The following is a 24353-nucleotide window of genomic DNA, read 5'->3' on the forward strand; positions in this document are numbered from 1 at the left end:
CGGATTCATTTGTATTGGCTCCAGATTTTCTTGAGTTTGATTTGAACTAGTTTTAAAGTGGTTCTGGGTTGGTCTTAGATTATAATAATAATTATCTTTATTAAAGAGATTTTCAGTACAGTTCTTAGCTGGTTCATCTCTGGGTCTTAGATTGTCTTTGAACTGGTATTCAATGGGTTTTTATTAGTTCTGAATTAGTTTGAAGCTAGTTTTAAAGTAGCTTTTGAATCGGTCTGGTTTAGCCTTGGTTAGGCTGTAGACTGGTTTTAACATGGCTTAATTTTGGCTTCTGATTAACTCCCAACTGACTCAAAGAATCTCTTCAGATAACAACCCCATCTAATCGAATAAGCACAACATCTCGCCAACCCATCTACCCAGTCAAGTGAACTGATTCCGTGCCAAAGTAGCGAAGCAACAAGCCCAGTCAAACAATTTGGCGCGGATTTTAGACATTATTATTAACTTTACTAGTCTGTTAATTTCGAGACCGAAAAAAAAAGACCCAGCGCCAACAAAGAGGGGCGGCCAAGGGGGGAGCACTGCATCCAACCGTAGTTAGTAGTTGGCTCATTGCACACTTTATATTTGGCAAGCACTCGGTAAACGAACCCAACCAGCAATCGAAACCGAACAACCAGAAGAAACGTGATTGCTGATGGTTCTCTCTCTCTCTGTGTCTGTCTGTCTGTTATCTCCACTCATGAATCGCGTGCTTCTCTGGCGAGGCGCTGCTAGGCTAGGCTACGATCGGCACGGCACTACAGTGTAGTGGCTGGTGAAGCATTTTTCCTCAAGACGACGACCGACGGACGGTTTGTTAGCAGCGGACTTGTTGAAGAAAAGTGAGGGCCTTCGAGAAGTTATGGAGGAGCAGAAAAAAAGCGAAAATAGAAACAAGATTCACTCTCGATTTTTCCTCCCGTTCCCGTCTACAATCGGAGCCGGAGGATGATTTCGACTGCGCGGGACCGGGGCGGTACCTATTTCTAGTTATCGCGGCTAATTCCGTGGTCTGTGGTACTCGTGGTAGGCGTTACCGTAAATTTTTACGTTTCAAATTGATTTTAAACAATTAGCGGTCGGGCCGGTTCGTGGTACCGGCGCGGCGCGGCGCGGCGGGCTAGTCCGCGCATAAGCTCCAAGCAACTGCATTTATAGAATGATCGCGTCCGTAGACGAACTCCGACGCCGCCGGAGCTACAACGGGAACTGAGATCGAAGCTGAGACGAGCGAGTTTAATCGATTCTTTGGATCGATCTGTGCGGGTATAGTAGGTTATGGAGCGAGTACCGGTTAATTGCATAATACAGAGGTTTTCCATCGAGTTTTGTCTTCTGTGCCGTCTATCTTCTGTGTCTTCTGGGTCTTCTGGGTCTGCTGAATCTTCTGGGTCTTCTGAGTCTTCCGAGTTTTCTGGGTCTTCTGGGTATTCTGGGTCGTCTGGGTCTTCTGTGTTTTCTGTGTCTTCTGTGTCTTCTGTAACTCCTGTGTCTTCTGTATCTTCTGTGTCTTCTGGGTCTCCTGGGTCTTCTGAGTCTTCTGAGTCTTCTGGGTCTCCTGGGTCTTCTGAGTCTTCTGTGTCTTCTGTGTCTTCTGTGTCTTCTGTGTCTTCTGTGTCTTCTGTGTCTTCTGTGTCTTCTGTGTCTTCTGTGTCTTCTGTGTCTTCTGTGTCTTCTGTGTCTTCTGTGTCTTCTGTGTCTTCTGTGTCTTCTGTGTCTTCTGTGTCTTCTGTAACTCCTGTGTCTTCTGTATCTTCTGTGTCTTCTGGGTCTCCTGGGTCTTCTGAGTCTTCTGAGTCTTCTGGGTCTTCTGTGTCTTCTGTGTCTTCTGTGTCTTCTGTGTCTTCTGTGTCTTATGTGTCTTCTGTGTCTTCTGTAACTCCTGTGTCTTCTGTATCTTCTGTGTCTTCTGGGTCTCCTGGGTCTTCTGAGTCTTCTGAGTCTTCTGGGTCTTCTGTGTCTTCTGTGTCTTATGTCTCTTCTGTGTATTCTTTATCTTCTGTCTCTTCTGTGTCTTCTGTACCTTCTGTGTCGTCTGTGTCTTCTGTGTCCTCTGAGTCTTCTGTGTCTTCTGTGTCTTCTGTGTCTTTTGTGTCTTCTGTGCCTTCTGTGCCTACTGTGTCTTCTGTGTCTTCTGTGTCTTCTGTGTCTTCTGTGTCTTCTGTGTCTTCTGTGTCTTCTGTGTCTTCTGTGTCTTCTGTGTCTTCTGTGTCTTCTGTGTCTTCTGTGTCTTCTGTGTCTTCTGTGTCTTCTGTGTCTTCTGTGTCTTCTGTGTCTTCTGTGTCTTCTGTGTCTTCTGTGTCTTCTGTGTCTTCTGTGTCTTCTGTGTCTTCTGTGTCTTCTGTGTCTTCTGTTTCTTCTGTGTCTTCTGGGTCTTCTGTGTCATCTAAATCATCTGTGTCTTCTGTGTCTTATGTCTCTTCTGGGTCTTCTGTGTCTTCTGGGTCATCTAAGTCTTTGAATCTTCTGGGTTTTCTGGGTCTTCTGGGTCTTCTGTGTCTTCTGTGTCTTCTGTGTCTTCTGTGTCTTCTGTGTCTTCTGTGTCTTCTGTGTCTTCTGTGTCTTCTGTGTCTTCTGTGTCTTCTGTGTCTTCTGTGTCTTCTGTGTCTTCTGTGTCTTCTGTGTCTTCTGTGTCTTCTGTGTCTTCTGTGTCTTCTGTGTCTTCTGTGTCTTCTGTGTCTTCTGTGTCTTCTGTGTCTTCTGTGTCTTCTGTGTCTTCTGTGTCTTCTGTGTCTTCTGTGTCTTCTGTGTCTTCTGTGTCTTCTGTGTCTTCTGTGTCTTCTGTGTCTTCTGTGTCTTCTGTGTCTTCTGTGTCTTCTGTGTCTTCTGGTTCTTCTGTGTCTCCTGTGTCTTCTGTGTATTCTGTGTATTCTGTGTATTCTGTGTCTTCTGTGTCTTCTGTGTCTTCTGTGTCTTCTGTGTCTTCTGTGTCTTCTGTGTCTTCTGTGTCTTCTGTGTCTTCTGTGTCTTCTGTGTCTTCTGTGTCTTCTGTGTCTTCTGTGTCTTCTGTGTCTTCTGTGTCTTCTGTGTCTTCTGTGTCTTCTGTGTCTTCTGTGTCTTCTGTGTCTTCTGTGTCTTCTGTGTCTTCTGTGTCTTCTGTGTCTTCTGTGTCTTCTGTGTCTTCTGTGTCTTCTGTGTCTTCTGTGTCTTCTGTGTCTTCTGTGTCTTCTGTGTCTTCTGTGTCTTCTGTGTCTTCTGTGTCTTCTGTGTCTTCTGTGTCTTCTGTGTCTTCTGTGTCTTCTGTGTCTTCTGTGTCTTCTGTGTCTTCTGTATCTTCTGGTTCTTCTGTGTCTTCTGGTTCTCTGTGTCTTCTGTGTCGTCTGTGTCTTCTTTGTCTTCAGTGTCTTCAGTGTCTTCTGTGTCTTCTGTGTCTTTTGTGTCTTCTGTGTCTTCTGTGTCTTCTGTGTCTTCTGGGTCTTCTGTGTTTTCTGTGTTTTCTGTGTCTTCTGTGTATTCTGTGTCTTCTGTGTCTTCTGTGTCTTCTGTGTCTTCTGTGTCTTCTGTGTCTTCTGTGTCTTCTGTGTCTTCTGTGTCTTCTGTGTCTTCTGTGTCTTCTGTGTCTTCTGTGTCTTCTGTGTCTTCTGTGTCTTCTGTGTCTTCTGTGTCTTCTGTGTCTTCTGTGCCTTCTGTGTCTTCTGTGTCTTCTGTGTCTTCTGTGTCTTCTGTGTCTTCTGTGTCTTCTGTGTCTTCTGTGTCTTCTGTGTCTTCTGTGTCTTCTGTGTCTTCTGTGTCTCCTGTGTCTTCTGTGTCTTCTGTGTCTTCTGCGTCTTCTGTGTCTTTTGTGTCTCTTGTGTCTTCTGTGTCTTCTGTGTCTTCTGTGTCTTCTCTGTCTTCTGTATCTTCTGTGTCTTCTGTGTCTTCTGTGTCTTCTGTCTCTTTGTTTTCTGTTGAAACACCATCAGTAGATTGAGAAACACTCTTCCACTAATTTTGAATGATGCGGAGGAGGACCAGCGAAGTATTTGCGATCTAACTGCAATTGAACGTATTTTTTTTTTGTCTGCAGATTTCCTTTACAGACAAACTAGACGAACCAATGCCGCCGCCATCGTCGACCGATTACGGGGGTTTGTGTGAAAGAGCAGAGCCGGGTCGAGATGATGGTCAGCCCATTCAAACGAGCGAGCGATGCGATGGCTCCAGTCGTCGATAATTTGAACACCGCGAAGTGGCGGCGCTCCAAGGCTCGAAGATTGCAGTGTGCAGTTTAATTAAATATTTCGGTCCTGTCTGTTTATCGTCTCGAGCATGGCCTCGTCGATTCGTGCAATTATGCAACGTAACCAATACTTTAAATATTTACCAATCTGCATGATTATTGAGGTTTAAACCGGCGTACCTGGAATGAGAGAAAGGGAACAAAAATGATATTATACAGAAATGGTATTAGAAATTGTTGGAATTCTTAAATATAGAAGGCTAACGCAATCGCACATTCACCAGCTCTTCCAAGTTCAAACTCATCATTCCTAGAAACATACGCGACCTAGTAAATCAACCTAACCTACATTCACCCTAAAAGAAGAATTCAAAACAAATTAACCGCTCTCAGCTTGTGTGTCTAGTTTTGTTTTTTTTGCTGCAGTTTGGGTCTGGTGTGTTTTCGTCATCCTTTCGGATTTCGGAGCCCTCTTGACTACCAACACCGGTGTGCTGCTGAGAGTCGGACTCCTTGAGGTGAATCAGATAGAATTGGTTACACACGTGTTCGAATCGATCGAAAAGTTGAGTGGCTTAGCGAGGGAATCTTCTTCCTATAGCCTTGTCAAAAACAAATAAAGTATTTGAATGCAGATTTGTTAAATTTGCCTTATTTCTCTTCAGATATGCCATGCCATAATAAATCCCTTAAGCATTTTTGTTCGTCTGTATTCATTCCATAATTTTTCGTGGATGGATTTTAAAAATTGGCTGATTCCACGAGGAAAAATCAAATATCATCATTGTTCAATGAAACACGGGAAGACATCACCCTCGCACTCAGAGCACATTTTTCAGTGATTTAATGGCCAAAGAATGCAGAGTTGGCAACAGAGTGCGGCGCGCACTGCGTAGAAACCTGTCTCGGATACAAGTGCCGACACTTCAACCCAGAGGCTCTTATCACACTTTTGACTTCCGCTTCGAGAACGAAAGCCGGCAACTCTGGGTCAACTGAACGCAGCAGAAGCAACTCAGCACGATAGCACTTGAAGCTGAACTACGAAACAATTTTCAAATTATTCCAAACATAAAACTTGCCTAATGTAGTGGTGCGGCTCTCTGCTTTGCCGCCTGTTTTTATTCGAAATAAAAACCACGTTTCAACAGCCCTAAATTTTGAACTTATTACCAGCTCTATACCAGTACCTCCATCAACTGCCTAATTGGAAAACAATTGACTGCTTGTTACTAATTGGCGTGTTTTGCCCTCGCCGACGTTGTCGTCTTTCCTCAGCCCTTTTTCTCGTTCATCATTCCGGGAGGAAAAAATCATAGGCACTCAAGTCTGAGGTGGTTTTTCATTTGCACGTTAATCATCATCAGTAGGTAAGCAGCCCTCAATGAAGATGCATTTGTTTCACCTGGGTGGTGCGTTCGATGTTGAGCTAGAGAGCTATCTGCCGGTACGAAACTCCCCCATTTCCCGCCACTCGTTCCAACGAAGTACGGGGCTCTGGCTGACGAAGCCGCGCGGCGCGCGAAGCGAAGAAAACCCCATGCAAACTGAATCAGGTCAAATGATTAAAATCGGAGCCATTGCGTTTTTTATGAGTGCCTGGCGTTTTTTTTTTGTTTTCCACCGCATAAAACGAGCGTTTGTTTGCTAATAAAAATCATTTTACGCATTTGCTGCCATCCTAACCGGCAGATGAGCGAGCACGCTGGCTGCTGGCAGAGGTGATCTTTGCTGGTGGATTAGTAAGCAATTTGACGGTATTTCAGCTATGAGCGCGGTAATGCGTGCCACGACCTTATTATCACGCACTTTATTGTTTCCATTATGAATTCCAATCAACGCCTAAGGCTTGAAAAATTTGGGACGAACTTTTTTTAAATGCTGTATGAGAACTGTTTCAGGAAAATTCGTGGATAAAGTGCCGTCGTTTCCTTCAGAAATAAGTACAGGTTTTTTTTATACTTATTCGTTTATTTGGAAGGCTCGGGTGCCACATGGGCATAACTGAGCCGAAATCATGTTTTTTTTGCCTTTCTCGTGCACCAAGGTGTACCGAAAGGCTATATGTTCACTCCAAAAACGTAAATTGGATAGAGCCCCCGGAGAGGTCAAGTCTTATATACCAATCGACTCAGCTCGACGAGTTGAGATGATGTCTGTGTGTATGTATGTGTGTGTGTGTGTGTGTGTATGTGTGTGTGTGTGTATGTGTACAAAAAGGTCACCTCATTTTTAGATAGTAAATATGATCCGATTTCAACGACCGATGGTTCATTCGACGCGGCATATTGTCCCATTGTTTCCTATTGAAAATGGTTCAGATCGGTCCAGCCGTTCCGGAGTTATGGCCATTTAGGTGTTCCGGACCGGTACCCTAGGAAGGGGCCAGATATGAAAATGCAACAAACCAATGCATGCGACCCATCAAACCACGGCATTTTCGATTATCTGATGATCGGTATGCAGGTGTCCCGCCGGAAGTGGCCAAATATAAAAGTGAACCAAACTCATGCATGCGACACATCAAATCGCCGCTTTTCCTATGACCTGATGAACGGTCAACAGGAAAATAGTCTCACTGAACCGGTAGCATTCCGGAACCGGTTCCGGGTGTCCCGCCGGAAGTGGCCAAATATAAAAGTAAACCAAACTCATGCATGCGACACATCAACTCGCCGCTTTTTCTATGACCTGATGAACGGTTAACAGGAAAATAGCCTCACTGAACCGGTATCATTCCGGAACCGGTTCCGGGTGTCCCGCTGGAAGTGGCCAAATATAAAAGTAAACCAAACTCATGCATGCGACACATCAAATCGCCGCTTTTTCTATGACCTGATGAACGGTAAATAGGACAATAGTCTCACTGAACCGGTAGCATTCCGGAACCGGTTCCGGGTGTCCACCGGAAGTGGCCAAATATAAAAGTGAAGCAAACTAATACATGCGACACATCAAATCGTGGCCTTTTCAATAACCTAATTGTGCGGTTAGCAAGAAACTAGACTAAGCCCACATTAGAAACTACTTGTACATCTGTCTCACGGAGAGTGGCCGAATGTAAAAAAGAACCAAACCAATATTCGCGACACATCAAATGGCTTTTTAGGTATTCTGATGAACGAATAACAAGAAAAAACATCTCAGATCATAATTGGGAAAACTAATAGTGTTCCGGAATCGGTTCCGTGTGTTCCTCCGGAAGTGGTCAAGTGTGGAAGGAAACCGAACCCCATGCATGCGACACATCAAATCGCGGCTTTTTCTTTAACCTGATGAACGGTTTTCAAAAGAAAGCCTTAGATTACGTTAGAGACCACCGGTAGTGTTCCATAACCGGTTCCGTGTGACCCGCAGGAATTGGTCAAATGTAAAAATGAACCGGTTTAGAGTGTTCCACCGAAAGTGGACCAACATAAAAATGAACCAAAGCCATGCTTGCGGTACATCAAATCGCTTTTTTGTCAGTCACCTGATGCATGGATAATAAGCAAATAGGCACAGTCCTCAGAAGTTACTACCGGTAGCTTGACCGGTAGTATTACTAGTTCTGGGTAATCTGTATCTGATAACAGTTAGTATTTACATAAGCTCAGACCACACTACCGGTAGTGTTCCAGAATCATTTCCGAGTGTCCCATCGTAAGTGGTCTAGTATAAAGTATACCAAACTCATGCATGGCACACATCAAATCGTGACATTTCGATAACCTGATGAACGGTTAGCAAGAAAATAGGCTCAGACTACATAAGAGGCTAGCGGTGGTGTTGCAGAAGCTGCGTTGAGTGCTTCAACGGAATTTCGAAAGTGAACAAAATCAATGCAAGCGATAGATATGTGTAAGAGAACCAAAACCTAAAAAATACTAGAGCGATCTCATCAAACCACACCATTTTAGATTCCTGAGATGTTAACATACAGTAGGATGGGTCAACGTTGTATGGAATTAAAATTTTAGCGCATCAGCCCCGAACATTTTTTTAAAATCCCCTTTTGCGTCTAAAATTACTGCGCAAAATTTTTCTGCGACTGGATGGCGAGCTCTGTAATGCGTTTAAAATTTGAATAAGATTTAAAATTGGCAATTCAAATTACTACATTACAAATTTTACATGAATCTCGTAACCAATGATAATAAAATATAGCCTAAAGTGTGCAGAAAAAGCTTTGTCGAAGACCTCAAAGTGACCTGTGAAAAAAGTTATATCCTAGCTTGTCAAGTAGTCAACTGAGAGAACTGATATTTTCAGCTCTGTCTATACGTTGAACATAACATCGGAATAAGTGCCCCAATTCGATGATGATTTTGATAAAATTTTCGTTTTTCTAAATAATGTATTCTCAGGATTCAGAAATTCGTAGGTGGTACAGTCCCAGACCGCTGATATGAGAATTTCCTCCTTCTCATCCGTTATTAAGGCACAGAGCTTTGGGGCTGATCACTGACTCTAAGGCAAGATTGATTGCGTCGACGGAATGATCATGAGTACATATTCAACGAGAAAGGCACTATCACCACTAGGTGGATTAATCTGGGTTTGTTATATTGATTTTGAATTTAAGATTTTTACATTTTGTTTTTAACTGCCGTAAATACTATGTTAGTTTGGGAATCCGAAGTACTCGTGGCAATTTCGAGGTTCGGGATTACAAAAAAATGGGAAGAAGAAATTTAGGGGACTTAAACTAAATTATTTGCTAACTTATACTAAAACATTGATGGGACAAAATGCCCTGATCTGTAACGGAACCAAAAAGAAAGAACTTTATCGGTAGACAACGACAAGAGGACAAACGACAGACAGGAGCGAACAACAAAACCAAATGGCGGACAACGAAAACAAGGAAGGTGCTACATCAAACTCTGAGATCAACACGTTTCAAAAACTGATAAATCAGCTCCATGTATTCCAAATCAAGGCCTGCCAACACTTCTCTAACGGGTTTCTGTTGTTTTCCTCGGACCCGGAGAATTTCATGCAGCTCAGATCTGACCTCAAGATACTCATCGTATCCCAATACGACATGTTCGATATCCTGGTAAGCCACGCCGCAGACACAGAGATTGCTTTCCGAGATTTTTTTTATCTGTATTAACGAGATTTTTAGCCCTAGGCTAGTTCATCTCGGGACCCACGCTTTACTTCCCTTCTGAAGGAAGAACCCATATTTTGTGAGTTTGTCGAGAGTAAGATTCGATCCCAGGTCCTCGGCGTGATAGTCAAGTGTTCTAACCATCACACCAGGTCCGCTCCACTAAAGCTTTCCGAGAGCTTAATACGGAAGGTATGTGCGTTTAACAAATAGTGGTTGGACTTCAGCCGACACATTACACGAATGAAATCGCGGCCTAGATCCAACCCTTTGAACCATGGCTTCTTCGACACCTGTGGGAAGGTAGAGTGCAACCAGCTGCCCATCTCTCCATCTCTCCATTTTTGTTGCCAGCTGATTAAGGTCTCCTGACGGAGTACAGGTTATACGAGTACTTCAAGAAGTACACAAGATATTTTTTCAGTAATTGCTCTAGAGATTCTCTTGAACATTTCCGCAGGAATGTATCCAGGAATTTCGTCAGGCATTCATCAAAAGAATCCTGGATTTCGTTCGGAGATTCTTGATATACTACTTTCACTAAATCAGACACAAACTTCTCCAGAAATTCATGAAGGATTTTGTACAGATATATTTTCAAGGAATTTCTACAAGAATAGTTTTTTTCAGGGAATCTTTACAGAAGCTCATCTAAGCGTTTCTCAAGATAATCCTACAGGAATTCCTTCAGAATCACGGTACCAGTTTGCTCCAGAAATAATTTCAGAAAATCATTCAAAAATTTTATAAAAAAATTTCTTCAGAGTTTTTCCTAAAAGTTCCACAGTAAACTTTTCTAGGAATTCCAGCTAAAGATTCTTAAGGAGTTTCTTCAGGAAGTTTTTCAGAAATTACTCCTGGGATTCCTTCAAAAATTTCCTTGGTGTTTCTCTAGATATTCCTCTAGATCTAGAATAATTACTGCATTCAAAAGTACCTTTGATACCTGAGTTCTCTAGAGGGATTCTACTGATTTTTTTTTCATGAATTCCTTCAGAGATTCTTTCGGAAACTTCTGCATGGATTCCTTCTAAAATTCCTCCAGAGACTCATTCCTACATTATTATTTCCAGAGACTCCTTCAAAATACATATTAGGGGGATTCATTCAAGAGTTTCAACAAAGGGATTTCAAAATTGCTTAAAAATAAATTTACACAATCTTACAGAGATACCTTCGTGAATTGCACAACAAATAACACGACAAACTCTAAAAAAAAACCCTGAATGAAATTCTAAAGAAATCGATAAGGGTCATAAAGGACTGCTGTTGATTTCTTATGAGATTCCTAGTAGAAACGTAAAAACTGTATGATAAATGTTTGAAGAGATGTCTAGTGAAACTATTGGAGTAATTTCAGAATGAATCTTTCAAAAAAACTGACTGCAAAAAATGCTGGTACTGGTGGAATGTTTATAGAAATCCCTCATTCCTTTCGAAAAATCCATGAAAGATTTTCTGAAGAAATCCATGGAAGAAATTTGTGAAATCCTTCAGAAGCAAACTAGAATCCTAGAGGCATTCTTCAGAGAATTACTGATGAAACAGCGATTTTTTGAAGAAATCTTTTCAAAAATATCTGCAAGAACTTGATAACCCTCTGAAGGTATTCGTAAAAGTTTTTCTTCAAAAAATCCTTGGAGAAAGTTTGAAGATTTTACGGCAGATACTGATGATAGAATCTGTGGAAGAATCCCTGAATCCCTGAGTAATACCTGAAGGAACCTGTGGAAAATTTCCATCAATAAAATCTGAAAGAGATCCTGGAGAATTTTCTGATTTCTGAAAAGGATTTCTAAACGAATCCCAAGCAGCACACAAGTCACAAAGGACAGGTTTTTGGTTATCTGAAAGATACTCCGAATCCCTTTGAACAAATGTTCTGGAATTCCATTTAATGATGAAATTCCTTGGCTCCTGGAGAAATTCGTAGATGAAATTCTTGAGAAATTCTGATTTCTCCTGGAAAAATCCCAAAAGAGAAACTCCTAGAGGATATTCTGATAGTATATCTGTATAAAATCCTCCAGAAATATTCGGAAATTTTGAGGAATTCCTTCAGAAATACGCGAAGAAATAATTGCATGAATTTCTGTAGCAATGCTTGAAGCAATTTCCTTTTTTTTTCATCTGCAATAACGAGATTTTTCACCCTAGGCTAGTGCATTTCGTGACCCACGCTTTGCTTCTCTTCCGAAGAAAGAACTCACATTTTGTGAGTTATCGAGAGTGGGATTCGATCCCACGTCCTCGGCGTGATAATCTCCACAGGAATTTCCTAATAGTGCTCCACAAGGAATTTCCTAATGAATCCCTGAAGGAATCCCAGGAGGAATTTCTGAAGAAATCCGTGGACTAGTTTCAAGATGAATCTTTTTGGAAATTTCTTGAGAAACTCCTGAAGAAGACCAAAGAAGAAATCCCGGAGCAATTCCTGAAAGAATCTTTGTAAGAATGCCTGAAGAAATTTTCAAAGAAATATATGGACTCAAGCTTCATATGCAATAGCATAAAAAAAAGCAGTGCTGTGATGGTTAAACCTCATATTTTAGCGCCCCTATGCTGGTACGTCCCATGGAAACGAAATGAATCAATACAGCATTCTCTAAGCATTATTAGGATGGTTTTTGTGCTGAAAAAACTTCTAAAAAAAATTGAAATGTATTTCTGAAGGAATGTAATTCCTGAAGAAGAGTACATAATTGCTAAGGGAACTATTAGAGCACTTTCAGGAAGAATCCATGAAAAAAACCTTGCTGAAATTTCTGAGGCAAAATCTGGTAAAGTCTCCGAAGATATTAAAAAAAAAAATCCTGGAAAAAAAGTCAGGAGAGAGGATTTTTAAATAAATTTCTGAACTATTTTCTTAATACATTCCTTAAAGAATTTCTGAAGAACAAGAATATCTGGAGGAATCGATGGATGACTTCCCAAAGAAATTCGGGGAGGAATACCTTGGGAAACCCCCAAAAGAGTGCCTATCAGATATGTGGAGGTATTTTTAGAAAAACAAATCCTGGAAAAAACTCCTTAATGAAAATTCCTAAGGATGTTTCAAGGTATTTTTGGAGAAATTTCTAGATGTATCTAGGAATTTCTAGAAAAATTCAAAGTGAAATACCCAGCAGAATTCCTGAAAGTATCTGTGTATAAATTTCTGCAGGAATCTCTGGAATCCGTAAGAATCCTTGGAACAAAGTTGGTCTATGAATTTCTAAAATAATCTGAACGAATCCTTTGGGAAATTCTCCAATAATCTCTAAAAGAACTTTTGAAGAAGCCACTGGATGAATTTCTGCATTTTGGAAGATATTATAAAGGAAATTTTTGAGGAATTTCTGAAGAAGACCGAGGAAGATTTCATACGAGAATCGCTCCAGGAATTTGTTAAGGAATCCATGAATCTGTTTGAGAAAAAAAATCATTAACGGGTTTTCAAGGGAATCGTTGAGGAAATGTCTGGATATATCTCTATAACAATTCTGAAGCAATCCATACATTTTTTTAAATGCTTCTGAAGAAAATTCAAAGAAGTTTACAATTTATGACTTTTTTTTTCAAATGAATCCGTGGGTAATTTTCTGATGAAATTACCGAGACTATTTTTAAAAGAATCCATGTAGTATTTCTGAAAAAGTTCAAGGAACGTTTTACAGAGAAACCCTTTTGAAAATTTTCCAGAAAAAATTCTGAAAGGATCTGCGAAATTTGTGAAAAAATCCATGGATTATTTTTTGAAGCTATGTCTGCAAGATTAAGTAAAAAAAACCGACAGAAATATTGGAGAGAACTCGTGAAAGATATTTTTAAGGATTCCCTGGGGAATGATTTTAGAAATCTCAGGAAGAATCTCTAATAAAAATCCTCCAAGATTTTTGTAAGAATCCAAGGAACAATCTCTGAAAGAACCCAAGGAAAAAATGCTAAGGCATATTTTGAGCATATTCCTTTGGAGAATATTCTAAGACTTTCTAAGAAAATCCTTGGAGCAGTTTCTGGAAGGGAAATTTCTTAAAGGAACGTCTGAAGAAATTCCTGGAAGAATTTCTCAAAAAATCTCTTCAAGAAATTTGTAAAGGAATACATCAGTTTATTTTAGAAAAAAAAATAGAAGGAATCCCTACAGAAACAATGGAAGCAACCCGTGGAAGATTTGATGAACGGAATCCCAGGAGAATTTTTTGAAGGAATCCATGATACAATTTCGGAAGTAACCCATGCAAGACTTTCATAAAAAAAGGTTGCTGGAGAAATTGATGATGAAAATTCTTAAGTCTGAAGGAATCCCTAGCATATTTTGTGAAAGAACATTTTGCTGAATTTCTTAAAGATTCCCTGGAAAATTATTAAAAGAAATCTCAGGAGAATTTCTGAAGAAGTCAAAATAGTTCATGGTAGAACTCGTGAAGAATCCCTTAAAAATATTTTCAGGAAATCCTTGAAAGATTGTCCAAATGAATCCAAGGATGAATTTGACAAAGATTCCACAAAAGAATTAGTGAGAAAACACTATGCTAGATTTTCCAAAGGAATCCCTAGAGAAATTTCATAAAGGAGTGTCTAGAGGAGACCCTAGAAAAATTTCTGATGAAGTTTTTGTCGGGATTTCTTAAGCCATCTATGGAGATTTTCCGAATAATATGAATAATCCCTCGAAATGTCAAGTGGAAGTCCTAAAGGAATTTCCGAAGGACGATCCATTATCGTCCGAAGAAAACAGCTAGGAAGACTTCGAAGTAATTTTTTTAAGTAAATTGAACACACCAAGTGTATTTAATTGAGTATTTCGGCTCCGTAAAATGCACTGCACGCATGAGCCTATTAAATAAACGAAATGGAAAAAAAAACTTCAGTGCCTTCTTTCACAATTTCCAGAAGCATTAATTTCAGCGAACAGTTTTTGGAAGTTCACTATTAATCTTTTAGGCAGGTATTGCTTCAAGAGTCCTAAACAGGATTTCCTTGGAATTCTAAAAAAAAAAAGAATCCTTCAGGAATTTCTACAAAAAAAATCCCTTGAAAAATTGAGTTTATTCGGAAATTAGTCCAAGCATATTCCACTAAGAATCATTCAATGATTCCTTCAGGAATTCACCAAAGGATTCCTCCAATTTACTCAACAGGAACTTCCCCCTTCAAAGTTCCTCAAGAGATTTCTTTAAGGTGAATATATAACGAAGCCACACTTCCAATTTTCAAAAGCACAAATCTGAAGAACCGAGGGTTGGTTTGCGCTGAAAAGTTGATCGATTGGTCACCACCAGCGGGTTACCAATCGATCAACTTTTCAGCGTAATCCGTCTTTTGGTTCCTCAGATTTGTGCTCTTGAAAATTCGAGGTGTGGCTTCGTTATATATTCACCTTAAGAATTAGGAATTCTTAACAAATCCAAGAAGAAGAATCTTAGGAAGAAAAAGAATAAGAAGAAGATCAAATCCATCAGGAATTCCTCGAAGGATTTTTTCAGGAATTTCTCCAGGGATTTCTTCTGGTAAGTTTAAAATATTTTCAGCAGGAGTAGGGTCTTGTACCATTTGGGCAGGTGTACCTATTTTGGGCACTTGCCGTTATAGCTAAGTCAATTTCAAACCGATTGATTTGAGATTTTGTATAGAGTTAGATACTGTACGTCCCTAACTCTGTACAAAAATTCAAATCGATCCGTTTGAAATTGACTTAGTTATAGCGACAAGTGCCCAAAATTGGTACAGCTGCTCAAATGGTAACCCCTATGGACCCTATCGACCCTATCTGCAGAAATCTTCCTATAAATCAAGGATACGTTAAATATACCTCCATACAATCTTTGATACATTTCTCCAAGTATGTAATCATGTAACTACCTAAGATCTCCAATAAAAAAATGCTCCATGGATACCTCCCGTAGATTTCTTTTAAATAATTCTTACAAGAATTCCTCCAGGAACACGTTCAGGAATTTTTCCTTTGTAAGTTCTTCTGACGATTCCTTTAAGAATTCCACCACGAATATCTCAGTAATTTCTTCAAGTATACAAATTTTTTTCTTAATTTCTTCATGTAATTTATTTTAGGATTCCTCAGAAAATTTCTCTCAAAAACTTCTCCAGAAACTCATTCCTACAGAAATTCTTCTTTCCTCGGGAAATTTCGGAAACTCTTCCAAGGATTCCTTCTGACTTCTTTATAAAGTATTCTCATTCTTTCTCATGTATTCTTCCAGGAATACCTCTAAAGATTACCTAAGGAATTTTTCCATTGATTTATTAGAACACTTGCCCATAGATTATTTCAAGAATTCTTCCTAAGATATCTTCAGAGATTTCACATGCAATCCTTCAGGGATTTTCCATCAAGTTCTTCAAAATTCCTTTAGGAATTTCTTCAAGAATTCCTCGCATTGTTTTATGTATTCCTTTAGAAATGTCTCCAAGGATGCCTGAAGGAATATTTTCGTGTATTATTTTAATAATTTCTCAAAAGGTTCCCAAAGGAATTCCTCCAAATATTTCTCAAAAATTTCTTTAGCAGGGCTTTCAGAATTTCCTCCAAGACTTCTTGCAATAATTGATTCAGAAATTCCTCTAAGGATTCATTTGTTGATTCTTCCAAGAATTCATTCAGAAATTGCTACAACAGTTTACTCAGAAATTGTTTCAAGTATTACTTCAGGGACTCTCTCAAGGATACGGACACTATCTTCCGCCAGAGGATGTACGTACAGACTGAACGAAATCTTACATTAGACAAGGGACAGACGGAGCATGCACCAGTAAATACCGAGAAGAAACGGCAACGGGGCTCCACAATTTCGGGATTACTGTCAATGATTCTACACATAAAACTCAGGGGGTTTCATTCAGAGGGAGATGTATACAAATGTGTCAAGTACAATGCTCTGTCATCGCTGTTCCTCGACCTAAGAGAAACTTATCAGCTTACCTTACGAGTGGACTCTCAATATGTACAGTGTATCAAACAATTGTCCGTACAGCAATTTTTTGGTCAAAAGTTTTTCATTCAAATGATCATTACTTTTTTATACATCAATCAAATACGCTGAAATTTTGACCAATCATAAACTATATATTAAAGCTCCATTGGTTAAAATTTGAGCGAGATCGAATAAGTTTTCTGAAAGTTATAGAAATTTTAGTAAAACTTATAAGATTTTTGAACACATTTCTAAAACATTATATCTCAATATGTACTCGATGAAACTTTTTCCATTTTTTTGTGATACAGCTTATACCTAAGGCTTTCATATACAGCTTTGTTTGAGGTTTTATATTCACTACAAAAAATATGAAAAATCTGTATATGTTCAGAGTGTCATTTGGAAATTTATCATATTTTGATCAATAAATGTGCCAAGTGTTTTCAACGTTTTTAAACTCTCCTAATGTAATATTTTTATACAGGACCTACTAAACTATATATAAAGAGTAGGTCCAATGTGTTTTTTGCTCAGTTAATGCACTTTTATTGGAGGAAAACGTTTGGCAGATTATATGTGCAAAATAAGGTAATTTTTTAAACATCGTCGAATACATAAGCACATTTTTCATATTTTTTGTAGTGAATATAAAACCTCAAAAAAGCTGCATATGAAAACCTTAGGTATCAGCTGTAACACACAAAAAATTGAAAAAGTTTCATCGAGTACATACTGAGATATAACGTTTTAAAAATGTGTCCAAAAATCTTATAAGTTTTTCTAAAAGTTCTATAACTTTCAGAAAACTTATTCAATCTCGCTCAAAATTTTACCAACGGAGCTTTAATATATGGTTCATAATAGGTCAAAATTTCAGCGTTTTTGATTGACGTATAAAAAAGTTATGAACATTTGAATGAAAAATTATTTTGACCAAAAAATTGCTGTACGGACAATTGTTTGATACACTGTACATTAAAATGACTTTAGCAAGAGGAGTCATAGCCCCTTTCTGGACCTGGGGAAAGCCCGTCCAATCAACACAAAACTGATTCACCCTCGCACGCATCTGAAAACTTGTTCTCACCGTTGTTATCTTCAGCAGTAGCACAACGCAATATCGCAAATGATGAGCAATAAATTACACATTAACATTACAATTTCAATCGACTACTGGATGATGATGCCCCAAACGTGCTAATTGGCTTCGTTTGACTGAGTTTGCTGTGGGTCCACACTGACTGTGAGGTCCACCGAGCCGTAATGAATCACCCGTCTCGACTTCTAAGTTGTCCGAATCCAATGAAGATTGATAGAGTTAACTCGGGCCGACTGCCTGCCAGTCGGAGTTAGAAAATAGAAGATTTAGTTTTCTTTGAAACTATCCGAATTAAAACACATAATCGACGTATTTGCTTTTACCATTGTATACTCGTAACATGCGGAAACCATCAATCACTGGAATGTGTGCTTCACGCTTTGATTCGATCAACGAAGCGTGGAGAAATCTTAAGTTAACTGACAGAGACGCGGAGGTCAAAGAATCATTATTTTGTAGCAAAACGCACCGAAAAGAAACCAACCCGGTTACTTTCTCGGACTTGGCCTGACTCACGCATGCTGCTGATGCGGATGGAAACCACCGCCGCCACATCGGAGATCTGAAGACTGAGTGAAGTTGTACGTACCGTGTGGCCTGATCAAACCGGATCAATCATTTCTCTATCCGAGATGGGGCGGACCTCTGCACGCTGCCTGGTTTATTGGCTGGTGGCGTTTATCGAGCAAAACAAAACAGTCAGGCAAAACAACTGTGGCCTTCCTCAGCGGTCCATAAAAATGGAAAATGTGGTCGCACAAGTGTAAAATATGCAGATTGCTTCTTTTTTTTTCGATACCGGTCGGTCTGGTTTCTTGATTACGAGTAGGGGGTGTTTATTAAGTCACGAGCATATGGTCAGCTAAATAAATCGAGGAGATGACGAGCACTAGGGTGCATCGATTTTTTGCACCTCGATCAAGTATTACATCGATCAAATTACACCTAGGTCCAGGTGTGTCTTTGTGAAGTGACATACTATCGTTCTAATTTGGTAAAACAAATTTAGGTTGTATTATATCATTCATTGACAACATATTGCATTTCACTAGTTTCGGGCCATTCAGGCGGAGGCCATTTAACAAGATCCCATACATTTTCATTATTTTTTTTTTAATTCGCTGTAGTTTAAGTATGGTAAGATTTAGGGGAAAAAATATGTAGTTTTTTTATTGGAACCTGTACGTAGAACTATTTTTGATATAAAAAATCTCAAAATTTGTTTACTTTTGCATGTTTTGAAAATCAATGATAAAGAAAAATCAGACAAATAAAATAGTTAGAAGCAATTGACGATCCTGGGCTACATGTCAAATTTAGAGGCTGAAAGTCAAGTTTCTACAGAAAAAAAAATTAAAAAATTCGAAGATTAAAGTTTTTGTAAATAACATGGAGCAACGATGAATATTACTCTCAGTGTATGTTTTGATAAAAGTTCTTCAAATACTCTAATCCTCAAACATCTTCCAAGACATCATTTCAATCTCCTTTCGAGTTATAATTTTTGAAGAACAAAATTAGGTATTTTTCGTACACCATTTTCAAATGTTAGGTGAGGAAAATTGGTTATGTGTTAAAGCAATAGTAAATGATTAATGAAATCTAGCTCAGCTCACTATCCAGCTGCACGCCTTGATCCTCAATACATTTAGTCCTTTCAATGGAAGTGCCGAAAGGATCGTAACTGAACGGCAAAGAATCCTTTTCCTTCGAGAAAGTTATAACGGCACACTTGTTGGGGTTTACTTTCATCCGATTTGAAGCGCACACTTTGCAAAATTGATAAGTTGTTGCTGAAGAAAGCAGGCATCAATTTGAAAATACCTTGGGGAATCCCAGAAGGAGCAGCAAAAAACGTGAAGTCATCTCTACAATTGATACGGTGAAGCTGGCGATGAAATACGAGCTCAGCCAACTAACAAATCTGCCATCAAAGCTTAGTTTTGCTAACTGTGCCATCGGATTTGATCAGTCTACTGGTAACCAAGAACTCCCTTCAGTATAGCTTATTGGATTTAGAATCAAAAGTAGAGATCATTCCATGCACTACGAGCAAATTTCATGTTCACTCAGCCTCATACAACTTTGTTCGCAAAAATGGTGAGTTCAATGACTGTTTCGAGCCTCAAACATGGATCATCGAATCTACCAGCGTAACTAGTGCTTTCTCGCCCTATTAAGACTAATGTTCATACTCACATAAGATTATACGTACGTGTTTTATCAACTTCCTACTAAAATCCCCTGAAACGCGCAAAAACCACTTGAAACGAATGGGAATTCCTGTGAAACTCCATTGAGACCCCGGAAACTTCTCCTTATTCTTCTGTAGCCCCTTGAAAACCCCCGAAACCAATTTAAACACCACAAAAAGATCCTGAAACCCCACGAAACACCATGAAACCCTTCTGAAACCATCGGAAGCATCTCTTTTACATCCGGAAGCTCTCCTAAGCCTCCGGATTCCAGTGAAACACCTTGAAAGCCGTCTGGAACAACTGGTAAACCCACCACTCCACTTCCTGAAGGTTGTCTGAAGCATGCCTAAGCCTCATAAAGCGCAGTCAATAAAATATGGAGACTCCTTCCTCCCATCTTAGAGTCTCCGTAGTTTACACACGGACCTTGAGACTCATAAAAACTTCTCTACAACTGAACTTCGGCGAACCACCTAAAACCCTCTTAAATCTTAAAAAAAAAACTCCGAAAGCTTCTTTGAAGCCTCCTGAATGCCTGAGTGATACCTCTAAAATTCCGTAAGACTCCCAGAACTCCTCTTCAACCTCTGGGAACCCTCCTGAAACCCCTGCAAACCCCCATGAAATACCATGAAATGTCTCTGAAGCCCCTTTGAAAGCTCTGTGAAGCTCTCTACAATGTCCATGTATACCTCTGAAACCCCCAGCTATAAAACGCCATAAAACCTCTCTGCATCCCCTTTGAAACCCAAACTAAAGTTTTCATCGAAGCCCCTGAAGTCTTCTTAAATGATCGGGAACTGCTTCGGAACCGCTTGAAACATCTTGAATCTCCTCTGGAATCTTCCTAAAATCTTCTGAAGAGTTCTTACACCCACTAAAATAGAATATCCTAGAACATTCTGAACACCAAGAAGTTTGTAAAAACAAAACCACTAATACACCAGTTGCGATAAATACTTTTTTTGAATGTGATTTACATTCATACGTATTTGTAAAGTCTTCTACTATGTACAAGGAACCGTATTATGTCAGTTCTTCCCAACTTTCCAGAAATTCAGTCCTTCGAATCTACAGGAGTTTTGTTTCGCTGGAATCCGCGAGTCTCCCGAAAACTCAGGTCATCTAAACTAACACGAAGTTTAGAACTTCAGGTCCCTACTCATACCATAAGTCATATCCGCTATACAGTGTAGCGTTGCATAATGTACTATGGTTTCTAGACATACTTGAAGACTAATAAATAAATAAAAAGAAAATCGCGTTAAGTACTGTTCCTTTTAATTCCACTAAGAATTTGCATCCTTTGACAGATACGTATTTCGACCTCAGCTGTAAGGTCGTCTTCAGTGTCTTGTACTTGACTCGACTTGACTGAAATACGTATCTGTCAAAGGATGCAAATTCTTAGTGGAATTAAAAGGAACAGTACTTAACGCGATTTTCTTTTTATTTACAGATATTCCTCTAACAAGCCCAGGTTAATCATCATCGACTAATAAATATTAATTCATAATTTTAGGGCATTCAGGGTCATCCAAAATGTCCTGGAGTTTAGTTCTTGGCGATCAGATCCGTTACAGTAGTTATATTCGCCATGAACAGTAACATCACTTCTCAAACAATGATCCCTGTTGTATTGTACAAACTATTCCAAATCTTTTTTGATTATATTCCAGATCAACAAATTTTCTCCAAGAGCAGAGCTTAAGATCTAACCACGAAACATTAATCATATACACTAAACAAAATACGTTTCATAATAAGCTATGCTTACTGGACCTTCAATTAGAAGTATGAATAATTTTTATTGCCATAATTGTTCAGGTTAGTTCGAAATATACCATGGGACTCTACGCATTGGTTGATTGATCACAGTTTCTCCATGTGATGCTATACGTATTTTAGGGCTGTAGATTGCTCTGTACTTGAAATATAGGGTAAATGACCTCCAATATCCTGAATATTATATTACAGACATTATACATTTAAAAGGTTTTCTCGTATTCTCCTATATAAACTCCTATCTCACTTGAACCTCTTTTTATACCAGGCATAACAAAGAGATAAGGGCTCAAAAAGAGGGAGTTTTGTGCATAAATTAAGTCAGTACTCTGGGGTTTTGGGATGGGGCCAAAGGGGTTCTCAAACAACAATATTTAGGCCAAAAGGACTAGAGAAGGTTATTGAAACCATCATAAAACCGGTGGTTTTCAAAACCTCTACAATATCATTTGGTTATCTAAATATTGCTTGAGTTCCCAGGAAGTAACAAAAGAAGAGGGTTCCCTGAAGCCCCGGTGTTTTTTTTTCAAGGAGGAGGTGTTCAGAAACCTATGACATCCCAGGGGCTGCGTGTTGCATTTCAGTGGAGTTTCAGGCGAGTTTCAGTTGCCATTTAAGAGTTAATGTGAGTTTCAAGGAATTTTAGGGGCGTTCCAGGGGGTACAATGGGGCTCCAGCAGGGTTTAAAAGTTCTTTTTAAAGGCGTTCCAAAGGGGTTCCAAGGGCATACCAAAGGATTCATCTCTAAGTGCCCCTAAGCAATGGCCTGAAATTCTTTTAAGATCCCTTGAAATTTCAAGAGGCTCCCTAAAACGCTCCTGAAAACCCTCTGAAACCCTTGTAGCATATCTGAAACTGCTCTGAAACTACTCCTGGAATCCATTGAATCCCCTCGGGAATCCCTTTGAATTTCCTTTGGATCCTCCTGAAACACCCTGAAGTGCATCTGAAAACCCCCTGAATCGTCCTGATTCCTTGTAGATAATGAATCCATTTTGGTAAACATTCCATTTTCTAGATGAAAGAATTGTGGAAAAAATCACTGAAGGAATTCCAGGAGAATACATACCATGAAAATCCCAACTGAATTTCAAAAGAAAAAAATCCTGGAAAAATCCTGAAGAAATTTCGTGAGCAAACGCAGGAGAAATTTCTAAAGAAAACCCGGGAAGTGTCTCGAAAGATATTCCGGAGAATTGAGCTGAAAGAATTCCAAGAAAAATGCCGGAAAAAAACCACAAATGACTCCTGAGTCCTGAGAGATACCAATGAAAAAATAACTGGAAGTACCTTTGAAAGATTTCAGGTAGGAATCCCAAATAAAATTCAGAAAGGAATCCCGGAAGAAATCCGGGAAATCTCCAGAAATTCCTTTCCCTAATCAAGGTTGCGACCATTCATTTGCAAAGATTTACATTCATTTGCTATTATCTCAGTTCAGAAGCATGCTATCGAAAAACAATGTATGGATGAATTTAACCTTGTTGTTTCATCTGAAAGTTTGTCGAATAACATTGGGGTCGAAAACGTATACCAAAGTCGTGAGCGAGCTGTGAAAGCAACTCTCCACGCGGTGAATGTAAATTTCATTCACGCTGTGGAAAGTTGCCTTCACAGCTCGCTCACGATTTTGGAATGCGTGTGCGACCCCAATGTTATTCGGCAAACTTTCAGATAAAACTACAAGGTTAAATTCATCCATACATTGTTTTTCGATAGCATGCTTTTGAACTGAGATAATAGCAAATGAATGTAAATCTTTGCAAATGAATGGTTGCAACCTTGTCCCTAATAATTTCTCCAGAGATTCCTCCAAAAATTCCTCCGGAGATTCCTTCAAGGATTCCTGCGGAGATTTCTCCAGGAAGTCCTCCAGGAATTCTGGAAGAATTGCACGGGAATATCAGAGGTAATTTTAGATGAGTTCCTGGGAAACATTTGGAGGAATTTCTTGAAAACTCATTGGGGCATTCCAGAAAAATTTCTGCAGGAATTCCCGTGGAACTCCTACAAGAATTCACGGGGAACTCCTGGATATACTCCCGGCGAACTCCTGAAGGAATTAACTGGGAACTTCTGGAGGCATTTCCGGGGAACCCCCGGAAGTTTTATCGGGGATTTCCTGAAGGAAGCACCTGAGAATTTCTGGATGATTTCCTGGGGAATCAATGGAGGAATTTCCGGAATACTCCTTGAGGAATTCCCGGGGAACTCCTGGAGGAGTTCCCGGGAAAACTCCAACGAGAATATTCGGGAAACTCCGGAGGAATTCCTGATAATCTCCTGAAGGAGGAACTTGAGGAGAACTTCTGGATGTATTCCCGTGAGCTCCTGGGGGACATTCTAGAGGAATTATCGGGGAACTCCTGAAAGAACTCTTTTAGAAATTTTCGAGTACATACTATGAAACTTGGTTGGGATGCGACTGGAACGATTTTGCTTCGGAATGTTGAAAGAGGTCCCATACGGACCGAAACGTCGGGAAAAACTAGTGTTTTCGATTCCCCCAAAAGACTGCAAAGCCAACATTCCGAAGCAATACTAGGAAACTTTAGATTTCTTTCGATAGAGCAAGACAGATCAAGAGCAATGCTGCAGATTCTCACATAATTCTCTTTTTCTAGGAAACAAACATATTCACCGAACTGAAGTTGTTTTCGAATTAACCGCAGGAAATCCGCGCTCATTGTGTTTTGCCGCAGCGGCATACTTGCGGTTTTTTTGCCTTTCTCGTACACCAAGGTGTACCGAAAGGCTATATGTTCACTCCAAAAACGAAAATTTGATAGAGCCTCCGGAGGGGTCAAGTCTTATATACCAATCGACTCAGCTCGACGAATTGAGGCGATGTCTGTGTGTGTGTATGTGTGTGTGTGTATGTGTGTGTACAAAAAAACTCACATCATTTTTTGGCAGTAAACCTCATCCGATTTCAATGACCGACGGTTCATTCGACGCGGAATCTGGTCCCATTGTTTCCTATTGAAAATGGTTCGGATCGGTTCAGCCGTTCCGGAGATATGGCCATTTAGGTGTTCCGGAACGGTACCCCAGGAAGGGACCAGATATGAAAATGCATCAAACCTATGCATGCGAC

The 24353-nt window shown here is 39.6% G+C and overlaps 1 protein-coding gene across 3 annotated transcripts in view; it reads right to left on the reverse strand.

The window, feature by feature from the left end:
* The window catches only part of LOC109623404 (beta-1,4-glucuronyltransferase 1), a 416723-nt gene that overhangs the window by 355891 nt on the left and 36479 nt on the right, over positions 1-24353 (reverse strand). The window contains exon 2 of one of the 3 annotated variants that reach the window (XM_062849307.1): positions 4307-4342. The exons of the other annotated variants lie outside the window; for them this stretch is intronic. The gene's annotated coding sequence lies outside the window, so the exon portion shown is untranslated. The remainder of the gene's footprint in view (positions 1-4306; positions 4343-24353) is intronic. 3 annotated transcript variants of the gene reach the window in all.

Source organism: Aedes albopictus, chromosome 2, assembly GCF_035046485.1.
Source record: "Aedes albopictus strain Foshan chromosome 2, AalbF5, whole genome shotgun sequence".
Classification (NCBI taxonomy): Eukaryota; Metazoa; Arthropoda; class Insecta; order Diptera; family Culicidae; genus Aedes; species Aedes albopictus.